Source organism: Periplaneta americana, chromosome 2 (genome assembly GCF_040183065.1).
Source record: "Periplaneta americana isolate PAMFEO1 chromosome 2, P.americana_PAMFEO1_priV1, whole genome shotgun sequence".
NCBI lineage: Eukaryota > Metazoa > Arthropoda > Insecta > Blattodea > Blattidae > Periplaneta > Periplaneta americana.
The window spans coordinates 92,164,438-92,176,994 of NC_091118.1; positions in this window are offsets into that span (position 1 = coordinate 92,164,438).

Consider the following 12,557-nt stretch of genomic DNA (forward strand, 5'->3'; position numbering starts at 1 on the left):
TCTCGGCTGCACCGTGGCTACACAAGCACTGCGGAGAGACTTCTCGATCGCACTGTATTACCATTACTTTGGTGGTCTCTGGAAATATGAAGATTGTCTAAATTAAACATTAATCCAATAGCCTATTTTTTGTTTTTTTGTTTTTTTTTTTTTTTCATTTGCCGATTACGGTACAACTGTGCATACAAATACATGATAAACAATTGAAGTACGTACGACAGCAATTAATAACAAGCGTCTCTGTCTGTGTTACCAGTCATCGCCCACTCATGATAATGCCAAGCATATGTAGCAAAGTACTGCCAAAACATACTGTTACGTTTCGAGCATTTCACGTGTTTGAATCAGACAGAAATGCCTGTGAAGCTACTGCGAAGCTCGCTTCTCCATTACGAAGAGATTACACAAACTTTTGGGGTGTTGAGACATTTGTCTTAAGCGTTAATGGTGACAATGCATAACCTGAACTTTATCCTGTCATATGTACGTTTACTCTTCTACACGATATTGAGATGTAATAACATTACATAAGGCAGAAAGGAGCACATTTGAACAAAGGACACATTTGAACACGGGTATATGAACAGATTGAATTTTCCACCTCAACACATAATTTTCGCTAAGTTGCCGGTACTGACAATAGAAGATAGCCCTTCTGATGTACTGGCTGCCATTTTCATTTTATTTAATTTTTTAGTGTGAACTTAGTGGTTGAACTTGTGTTGAAGTGCTTAGAAAGTTTCCCCCCCCCCCTACTTCCTAAGGTTATTCTGACATGAATGATAATCTTACAGCCTAATGAGTTATCTTTCGAAGATTATTGTGGGACTCAAATATTTACTTCTTATTAATTTTAATGAGTGATCGTATTTGGTAGGCTTATGTGGGGCACAGTTGAACAGTTCCTTTTGGGAACATTTGAACTGTATTCAAAATTGTCTCACAACATTTATTTTTACAATACTGTATAAAACATTTTAAAAATTTCATAAGCAGATTTATTGATAATATATTTGTTATAGGGCATAAAATTGTTCGGACATACATTAAGAAAAGCAGAAGCTTGAATTATCCAATCAAGTTATTAAGAGAGCAGGAAGGTCTGTCAGTGAAGGAAAACTCTCATTAACAGCTGCAGCTTCAAAGTATGACATGTCTCACACGTCATTATTTTACCAAATGAATAAGTTTAAGAATTACGTTATATAGGTGAAAAATATGGTTTACGATATATACTCGTAAGCTAACAAGTGTTGATTGAGGAGGAAGAATCCCATTTAGTTAATGTATTAAGATTAATAAGTTACAGTATGACTTACACAAATGTACAATTGGCATATGATTATGCTCTTCATTTAGCTTGCAAATATACCGAAGCATGGGATAATAACAGAATTGCTGGAATGGACTGACTTCAGGGTTTCATGGAACTATATGACAACACAGAATGAGAAAACCTGAGAAAACCAGTCTATCAAGAGGTACAGCGGTCAACGAAATCAATGTAATTAAGTTTTTGTGATAATTATGGAAGCGATCTGCAATCTGGATAATTCACAGTCTACTGCTTACGTCTTTGAACAACCTTGATATGGTCCGTGATGAACATCGTTTAATATTACTTCATAAAATTATATTTTTTGTCTTTTTTTTAAAGCCTTCACATTAATTTTGTAACTTAATTATCTTCTCTTTCATATACGACATTTCTCATGATTAAATGTGTAAAAATGTAGCTAAATAATTAAATTCCCTTATTTTTTGCAAAATAATATTAGCCTAATTTCACATATTCTAGGCAATTGTAAATTACACTTCAAAAAATCTGTTTCTTTTTTTTTTTTTCTCAATTTGTGGCAGAGACTTTTAAACCATAGTAATCATAAGCATTATGAAAGAAATACAATTTTCTCAAGATCTTGCTTTTCCCGAATTAAATTCATGTTGTTGGCAAAGGATAAAGCTTTAAATGTTGCATTCTTATTACTGCTATTATTATTATTATTATTATTATTATTATTATTATTATTATTATTATTATTATTATTATTTATTTGTCCCATATATTTCAGGTTTCAGAATAAAGAGAAAGCATTGCTTTGATAAAAATCACTTCAGAATTTACGAGGAAATACACATTTTCTTTGTTCTTCTTACCCAGTTTGTAGTTTCTGGAATGTTGTACGTGCGTGTACAGCAAAGTTACTCGATTAATTTTATTCATATTCTGTAGTTACAAGCCAATTTTGCAGGAATGATGCACATGAAAAGTAATAATTTATATTGAAACCATCAAATGATATGTTTTTATTTTCTGTATTACGTAGATTATACTGACAAGTCATTCGATGAAGTCAAATTCGACGGAAAAGCGTTTTACTAAAAGAGAAATTGTCTCTACTTCTTGTGAATTTTTCTCTTTCATCTTTTCCGACCGGAACAGTTAGCGAAAGGATCTCATTTTCAAAGTAGTATTGTCCCTGGTTAAACTTATTTCTTATAGTGATTGAAGCACTGAAACGAAATATGCAGAATTTAAAGTTACGTCACTTTTAAACGCCAATTTTTAAAATGGAGAAAAGGTTAAAATATGTATAGGTACGTTTTTTTTTTTTTTTTTGTAACATTGTAGAAAAATTAAATTACGCATGTCTCCTTGATCACTATTGCCCATCTTAGTTTCGGGATTTGATGAATTTCTTCATCGAGCCTGGTGGCTCTGTGGTAAAATTTAAGACTTACATTCGGGAGGCCTCTTAGGGATTTTTAATGGTTTCCTGAGTCATAAAATAACTAGGAATTTAATTACTGCATGTAAAGGTAAATGCTGGATTTCTAAACATTTTCACTACAAGCTTTCAGATAATGTTTCGGAAAGCTTCAATTTCTGCTAATTGCAGATTTGGCCGCTATATGGCATAGTGGTTCGCAGACTTTCCGATAGATGACAGCAATCCAATGTATCAACAATGTCAAGAGTCACTCAATAACCTTTCAGTTAAAGATATTGTAAATAAAGAAAAGATTCCTTTCGTGTGCAATACAGGCCTACAAACCCTAATTTAATTTTCTTATTTTGATGCGTATTAAATTATTTTATTTATGCATGTTCGAATAACAGTTTAACAAAATAAATAAAAAGGGTAGTAGTATTTTAAATGCGACAAAGGAGCTGGATTGGTATAATGCATAAAGCATCTAATAGAAATTATGGATATAAACTTGGTGACAATTTTGTTATATTCCTTAAATCTTAATCCTAGCCAATCTAATTTCAATAATTGATTCATATTTTGTTTAGTGATAAATCAATAAATAAGCGAGGAAAGGTGGAAGAGTCAGAAATCAAAGGATGCCAAAAGGAACGAGAAGTGGCGTGAATATTAACGACTGTCAGAAATTATCTTCATTCATTCCGTCATTCAGAAGATCTTGCAATAAACCTGTAATTATTTCTTTGCTCAAGGTTGAAATTTAAGTACAGGTTTGCTGTAGCCTTGAATGAGAGTATGGGTAGAATCTAATTTTGTTGATACAATATTACAATCTAAGAATGCAACTTTTATTCTGCAAGTTGTAATATATTCCTATTTATTCTTCATAGCAGTCGAGTCGTCTCCAGTGGGTAGAGTAACTGAAGACTCGGGTGTAGGAAAAGTTTCCGATATTTCTCGATTGGATGCAGTGTTGGGAAGATTCGTTGTAGTAGGGAGAGTTTCTGATGCTACTTGATGGCATGCAATGTTGGGAAGACTTGTTAGTGTAGGAAGAGTTTCCGATGCTGTTTGTTGGGATGCAATGTTGGGAAAACTTGCTAGTGTAGGGAGGGTTTCCGATGCTATTTGATGGGATGCAATGTTGGGAAGACTTGTTAGTGTAGGGAGAGTTTCCGATGCAGTGTTCGGAAGACTCGCTGGAATACAGAAGTGCAGTGTTCGGAAGACTCGCTGGAATACAGAAGTATTTCTGATGATTCTCGATGTAATGCACTGTTTGGGAGACACGCTGGTGTACGGGAGAGTTTCCGATGCTACCGATACTCGACGTAATGCGTTATTGGGGAGACTCGCTGGCGTACGGAAACGTTTCCGATTCTGCTCGAAGGGATGCAGTTTTGGGGAGACACGTTGATTTAGGGAGCGTTTCCGATGATACTCGACGTAATGCACTGCTGGGGAGACTTGCTGGCGTGTAATGTTTGGTGACCGTTAATAAACTGCGCTATATATGTGGTGTCTCCAGGACTACAAATCTATTGGTAGACTATACATTTTACTTACCTCAGGGTTCTTTTCAGGCACTTGCAGTCATAAGTGGATTAACGATGGTTTCTCTTCACCACCTCCTGAGATGCAAGAAGAGTATTATTAAACAATGGAATGAAATTAAGGAGCTCTTGTCATAAGCTTGTTCTTAGAAATTATTGGCGACATGCTCGAAAAGTGTTACAGCAATGTAATATTCCATTCATATCTTAAAGAAACGATATGAATGATTATTTTACTGATACATGACGAAATGTCAGTACGAGATGAATCTGGTGGACTTTCAATGGAGTGCTAAACTCAGAGCACTGAAATAATTATTTCAAGACATTGCGTCAGGTTTTTGTGTCACTGCCTTAAGTTCCTCATTGGAAACATACGTGTTGGCTAGTAAACTCTCTCGCTACTTGATAGAAATAGATGTGTAACTTAAATACGGCGATAAGAATATGAACGGTGACAGAGGGATTTGGAAAAATGTACAAGTCATGAGGATGTGAAGCAGCCTTCATTTTATCAAATATACTACCAGTATTTTTTTGTCATAAACTTTTTTGTTATTTTATTAAAATAAAATTATGTTAAACATAATTTTTTTAAATACTTCAAAATGAAAAGGAAATCAGCCACCGGCGAGGCTCAGTCGGTTAAGGCGCTTGCCTGCCGGTCTGAAGTTGCACTCTGTCACGGGTTCGGTCCCCGCTTGGGATGATTACCTGGTTGGGTTTTATCCGACGTTTTTCCCAACCGTAAGGTGAATGTTAGGTAATCTATGGCGAATCCTCGGCCTCATCTCGCCAAATACCATCTCACTATCACCAATCTCATCGACGCTAAATAACCTAGATGTTGATACAGCGTCGTTAAATAATCAACTAAAAAAAGGAAATTATTCCGTTTATACTTCTTTCTTTCTTTCTTTCTTTCTTTCTTTCTTTCTTTCTTTCTTTCTTTCTTTCTTTCTTTCTTTCTTTCTTTCTTTCTTTCTTTCTTTCAAAAAGACTTAATAGAAACTTAGAAAACGGGGTATATTTTAATATTACAGAGGTAAAATTCTCCGAAACCCATCACCTTCATGTAGTTTCCAAGGAGATGGGCCACAGATTGGCCCGTTCCGGTCTCATATTAGAAGTCAAGAAGTCTCTTCAGTGATCTTCCAGGGTTTCTTGTACCCGTCAGGGTGTAATTTTTTTATAATCTAATGTAAATTTTGCTAGACATCCTATTGACATTATATTCACTTTGACTTGCAATTTAAAATTTGTTCAAATGTTGATATTTTATTAATTCTTCTATTTGTAAGTTGTTTTTATAGTTATTCCATTTACAACCTGCTGTTCTTCTTAAACATTTCATTCCGCTGCAGTTAGTCTTGATTTATCTTTTGCCTTCATTGTCCAGTTTTCACAATAATATAGCAAAGTCGGAAGAGCCAATACGTTATACAAACTTATCCGGGTTTTAGTTAAAGTTGGTTTTGACATAAACTCATTGTTAATGACATCAGTAATCTTTATGAAATTGTTTAATTTATTATTAATATCAAATTCAGTTTCATATAAGGAATAGTACCTAAATAATAAACTAATTTACCTGTTTGGTAATTTGGTTATTTCTGACAATCTTACTTCTTATCGGTGACTAACTTTGTTTTCTGTATAGATATTGTTAAATTGTATTCTTCTATTATTTTTGTGAGTGTGTATGTTTGTTTTTGTAAGTTACTAAAACCTGGTCAGCTGCAAGTAGTAGAATAATTCTACTCACAATTATTGTGAGTTGTTTATTGTGTGAAATTGTAATTTCAAGTATATATTCCTTTTACCATTTTGAAATACTATCTTTTTAAATATATAATGAATAACGCTGGTGATAATGAACATTCTTGGCGTACTCTTCTTTCTATAGTGACTTTGTCAGACAATTTTGGGTTGTAATTGATATATATTTGGTTGTGAGTATGTAGATCTATAATTTCATTTAGTAAAATAATTGTAATATCTTTGGATTCCATAATATTAAATAGAAGTTCTCTGTTTACACAGTCAAAAAATTTTTTCGTAATCTATAATAAAAGGTGAGTTTCCAGATTGAATTTTCTAAGTTTTTCAATTAACAATTGTAATCAAAATGTTGGATCTGTACATGAGCGTCCTCTTTTAAATCCATGTTGTTCCTCGGTTAAGAACTGCTGTGAATATGTTTGGAGTTTGAAGGTTTTATAGCGACTATTCAAAATTCTTATTCCTGAATAATTGTTTGCATTTCTTCTATTACCTTTTTGTAAAGGGGTATGTAAAAAATTGCACAAAATTGTAAAAGTTGTAGAAAATTACTAAATTGTAAAAATGTAAAAATTTGTAAAAATTATAATTGTAATTGTAAAATTTTGACGTGTTCCACATGTAAAAGCTTCATTGCTCATGTAAGATCTATGAAATAAAATAAATGAATGAATGAACAATTGCTTTTCGCCATTTGTTATGAATCTGGTGATTTGTGTACACTTTATTTAAAAATGTTAGTAATCTATTTTTGAACTTCTCTGAAACATATTTGTAAAATTCTGTAAAAATATTAGCTTCACCTGCGCTTTTCAATTTTCTATGAGTTTCAATGTTGTGTTTAATTCTTCTTTAGTTGTGGTATCTTCTATATTATTATCTGAATGCTCATAATATTTATGTGTGTTTTGATGATTTTTAAGAGTAGGTTATTCCATAATTCTTTATAATAGTCTTAGAATTTATTTTCATCAATGCTGCATTTAATTTTGCAGCTTCCTTTCTATCTTTGAAAATAAATTTTAATATTTTGTATACACTGATTTTTTTTTGTATATTAATGTCATGTTTTAAATTATTCACAAATTTTTCCCAGAAAATTTTCTTCTTTCTCACCTCTCGTTTTGAAATTGCTGTTTTTCTTTTGTGTTATAGTTTATCTTCTAATTTCTTATATTAGTTTTCCTTACCTGTAATTAATTAATTAATTAACTAATTAATTAATTAATATCGTCATTCCAAATTTTTTAAGTATTTTCTATTTATATTACATTTTTTAATTGTTTTTCAAGTTTCAAGTGCTGCAGTTGTTAATATTTATTTTAAAATGTTCCATTCTGTTTCGATATTGTCATCTGGATCTTGTACTTCATTTAAATGTTGGTTCACTCTTCGGATATACAGTCTTCTTGTTCTCTCGTCGTTTAAGAGTCTAATTTTGGAAATTTCTTCTGTGTTTAAGTTATCTGTTATTTACTCTCTTGTTCAACCAACGAGGAGGGAAATTAATTTTTGCGCCTGGAAGGTAGCCTAATGCTCTGTATTCAGTGAAACGCCTCTATAGATTCTAACATTTCAATTATATTCGAAATTTTGACATCCGAAACTCTTTAAATAATAACCATTGTAACATTAAAGAACTCAAGCATTTCGTGGAAATTTGCTCAACTATAGGCTTTAGACACCACAAATTCCATGTGACCTCGCCAGATATTGAACAAATGTTGTTGGGGCTTAAAATTGACGCTCGTACCTCTGGAAAAATCATGTCATTAAATTTGTAACGGAAATTATTGTATAGGGTATAAAAAATTCGAAGCATAGATTCTCGTATAACCACTTGCCGCACAGTTTGAAATATGTGAAAGTTTTCAACTGTTTGTACTTTTTATACGCCTCTAAGGCGTACGAAGACGTCATTGTATTTAAAATGAACACCGTGAAATGCAAACGACTTCATCGGCTCGAATATTCTCAAGATTATTAGTGCTCAGAAATGCATGACAAAAGTTTTATTCTGGGTATTTAATGGCTTGTGTGCGTGCGTGTGTGTGTGTGTGTGTGTGTGTGTGCAGGAATATATAACTTCCTCGTCTGTGCCTCATTACTACTTGAAATTTGATAAATAAATTAAATTATGTTTTATTTAACGACGCTCGAAAATACCGAGGTTATATCAGCGTTGCCGGTGTGCCGGAATTTTGTCCCGCAGAAGTTCTTTTACATGCCACTAAATCTAGTGACATGAGCTTGTCGCATTTAAGCAGACTTAAATGCCATCGACCTGGCCCAGAATCGAACCTGCAACCTCGGGCACAGAAGGCCAGCGCTATAGCAACTTCGCCACCCAGGGCGACTTGATAAATATGTCACAAATAATGTACAAGTTTGCATTTAAAACATGTTAAAATATCATGTACATGCTTTACTTTTTGTCACCGTGTTTCCATTTCTGCTTCAAGTTATCTCCTGAAGTATTAAGTTAATTTTGTTCATGTTCAGCCTAAAAGAGTGAATTATCCTAATGCAGAATAGATATACTATTTTATTTAGGAATAATGCAGAATAGATATATTATTTTATTAGTGTAGGTGAGCGCCATTTGAAAATGCAATTAATTATGTATACATAATTATTTTTATATTCATTTTATCAAGATATAAACATCGTTAGTAAAGTCAGGCAATATCCCAAAGAAGAACTTAGTTTGCCTCCTAACTGATGATCTATTCCAAGTCATCGCGTTTAAGATTTGCAGTTCTGTTAATCCAAACATTTTTTTAGAGGTCGATAATACAATCTAATGTAAAATGTAGTGTTAAAACATCTTTTCAATTATACCATTTGTTACAACACAACGGAAGTGAATGTTCATCAGGCAGATTTTGATATAGGAAATCAATCCTCCATTGTGATGTGGTCTTGCACAGCAATCGTCATAATGGAATCAGATGCATATCATTGTAATGTCTGCTTTAACATGTGCTATGTAGGACTATTGTGACAGGAAATATCTTGGGGACATGTTGTACAGTATGTTACCACGTCTGCCAAGAGCAAATACATGTCCTTTCCTTATATTGCACATGAAAAATTGCAATCCTTCCTTCACTTTGACTTAGATAAATGCTCTCTTTCTGTTGGATGTTCCAGCCACATCTCAGGCAGCTAACGACTTCTCAACAAATAGGCTAGAATTCGATTTCAGTTAGCTTCTGTGAAATTTAAGGTTGACATTGCGACTTTGTTCAAGATCTTTTCTTTCATCTTCGATTCGTTCTCTTCTTTCTAATGATACAATTATACATAGTTCTCCAACTAGGATTTTTATAACATGAAGCCGTGTTCAATCTCAGTAAGTTTGTTACATTTTGTACAGAATTTATATTATTATAACTTAAATGTCTCGCGCCGTATGGTCATGGTTTAGATATCATGTTTAGGACTCAGGTTATGAAATGGGCTCCGGTTCGAGTCTTCACGAAGGAAGAACTTTTTCTCATAAAATTTCGGACAATGTATGAAACCGATGTCTACCCAGCACCGTGATGAATATGGGGAGTTAATATAAGTAGCGAAATCCGGTTCCGCGAATCAACTATAGTGGCTTGGGGTATCATCATACTAACTACACAAAACTCGCGTACTAATAGTTTGTTTGTTTTTTTTTTTTCGTTTCGAAACTTATATCTTTTGAATACTGAATGTAAAGTATCGTCCCGTTTATTGCTGAATATCCCTGTGAATGGTACACGGGACATAAAAGTTCGTAAGATGTTATAAAATGTTTGAAAAGAAATAATTTCCTCAAAATCTAACATATTTCCTTCACAAAAATGGAGGTACAAATATGGAATACTATTAACAAGGTACAAGATTAACAAAATTGTGAAGTCGAAATGACTTCTTCAAGAAAAGCACAGTACAAGCATTCAGCATCTTCATTAGAATGTGTTTTTCCCAATCGTAATACTGAATCCAGATGAATCGTCTCTCACGTGTTTTCTCGAACTTGTTTCAAGGGTTCTTGCACTGCCTTTTCATTCCACTGTTTTCTAAGTTTGTTGGAAAGTGAGGTTTCTTCTCCTTATACAGGTGCCAATACTAGTAAAAAACCAGAAAACCAGGTTATAAAGATGGAATATTAATAATACTAGTATTTCATAGACACACTGATGTTATAAGTCACAACATCCAAACATATAATAATTTAAAAACGAAATCAATTAAATATACATTGCTATACACGTAGATTATTTCTATTTAAGAATATATATCATTAATATTTCTAATATTGAGAAATAACTATATTCAAGAAAAGAACTTATCACCAAAATGTTCACTTTCTTTGAAAACGCAATAATGATAAACATTTCAACATATCAGCTTCTAACGGCAAACTAACATATTCCCGCGAGAGAGAGTATCAGTTTGTAGTAATCTGAAAGACTTCCGCTAGATTACAACACGTCTCAGGTCATATATCACACTTTTCATATTTGTAACACTTCCTCTATGATTATTGTTCACCTCTGCTGAGGTATGTGGACGTGATGCTGGAAGTCGGCTGATCTACCTTTGCTGTTGCGTCCAGAATTATTACAACATAATATAGAATGGAAGTAATATAACTGTGCAGATGTTAAATATTAGTTCCAAATGAATACTTTTCTCAGGAAAAGAAACTTTCCCCTGAATATTAACACTGTTTTACTCGATAAGTATTACCAATACGATTCTAAATTTTATTCTTACCATTAGACAAATTGATGAGGGATGATTTATGTAGTTTTTAAATAAAATGTATTGTTTTCTTGCAAACAAAATAAAATGATTAACGGGTACCTATCGTTATATCTTGCTATTTAGATCGAGTGCGTGTGATTTTTCGTAGGTGAGTCGGCGATGTGCTGTTCCCAAGCAATGCAGACTTTCGGCCTAATTGCTATAATTAACTATGCCCTTAATAAAGAGTACAAAACGCATAATAGTTTTTTTCTTTATTTATTTCAATGTACGTATTCTATTCTTCCTTCAATCTGCCTAGTTATATTCATGAGTTATCACTTCTACTCTGTATATTGTAGTAGTATACCTAATAAACATGCATTATAATGAACCGTATTACAAATTTTTGCATGACAGAAGACATAGAACTGCATCACAGTCTAGTATATACAGTCACGAAACTCAATACGTAAAGAATATGCATCCATAGATAGTTGCTAACCACTAGGGTCGCTACTATCGCCTCATCACAGACAATGCGAAATGGTATCAGCACAGTCTTTTGCTCCTACTACCCTCAACAACTCAAGCTTCATGATTGTGTATACTAGACTGTGATTGCATCGTGAATGTAACAGCCAAGAATGTTTATAGGTTACAACGCTCAATATTGATAATATATAAAGCAGTATGATACACTATATTATATTATGTTTATTGTACCATTATTTTTTTATTAGTTTGTTATATTGTAGACATATTTTGTGACATAGTGTGGTATGTGTTGAGATGTCTCTCGCTAATCTTGTGTATCCAATTGTTGTCTCTTTCTATTTTTTCGGATATTTAATATCCAGTATTAATTGCTACATAAAATACAAAATAATTACATATGAAGAGTCCACTGCAAGAATGATGGATGTCACTTTCTTGTCGAAAATGAACCAAGAGTGTCAATGCATAGCTTAAGACATATAGAATGTACATAGAGAGTTATTCGTATATAACATTAACACTGATAGTCATTGTCCAGTAATGATCGTTAAATCACAGTTAAGCTTTGAGCGCTAAGCATTTCAAACTTTCAATTGCTTCTCCTGCAAAATGTATTCCAAATGATATCCATCATTCTTGCAGTGGACTCTTCATATTATTTACGTAGCGCATACCCGTTTGAGCAAGTTCGTCTTCGGAGGTGGTTCCTATAAATAACTATTTTGTAGCCTACTAAGAACAAAGCAAAGATTCAATAAAATTACAAAAATGAATACAAGTATTGCAAAACAGAGATAATTTTATTATGAAAATAGAAATAGAGAATCACGTCAAAAACAGAATGTAAGTTTGAATGAATAAATAGCATTTTGAAATTAAGAAAAATAAAAAAAGAAAAGTGAACTAAATAATTTGCTTAATTTTCTTAAATTTATTAAACTCAAAATAACCTAGGTCAGAAATTATTATGAAAATAAAATTATATAACCTTGGCATGTAACTCTGGCTATGATTTATTCCAGTGTTTGTGTAACATTTAGATTAAGTTAAAGTATATATCAAATTTCTTCTGGTAGAATAAACATGTTGTTCTTCTTTATATTTCAGATGATTTTTATGACAATATTTTAATAATGTATATTTATATATTTGTTCAATTTGGAAAACATTAAAATCGGAATAAATGAAATTTGTTGGATAATCAATTGACATGTTTAAGCTAATTTTAATTATCCGCTTTTGAAGCAATATGAACGGAGAAGTGTAAATTTTGTTGCTCCTCCCC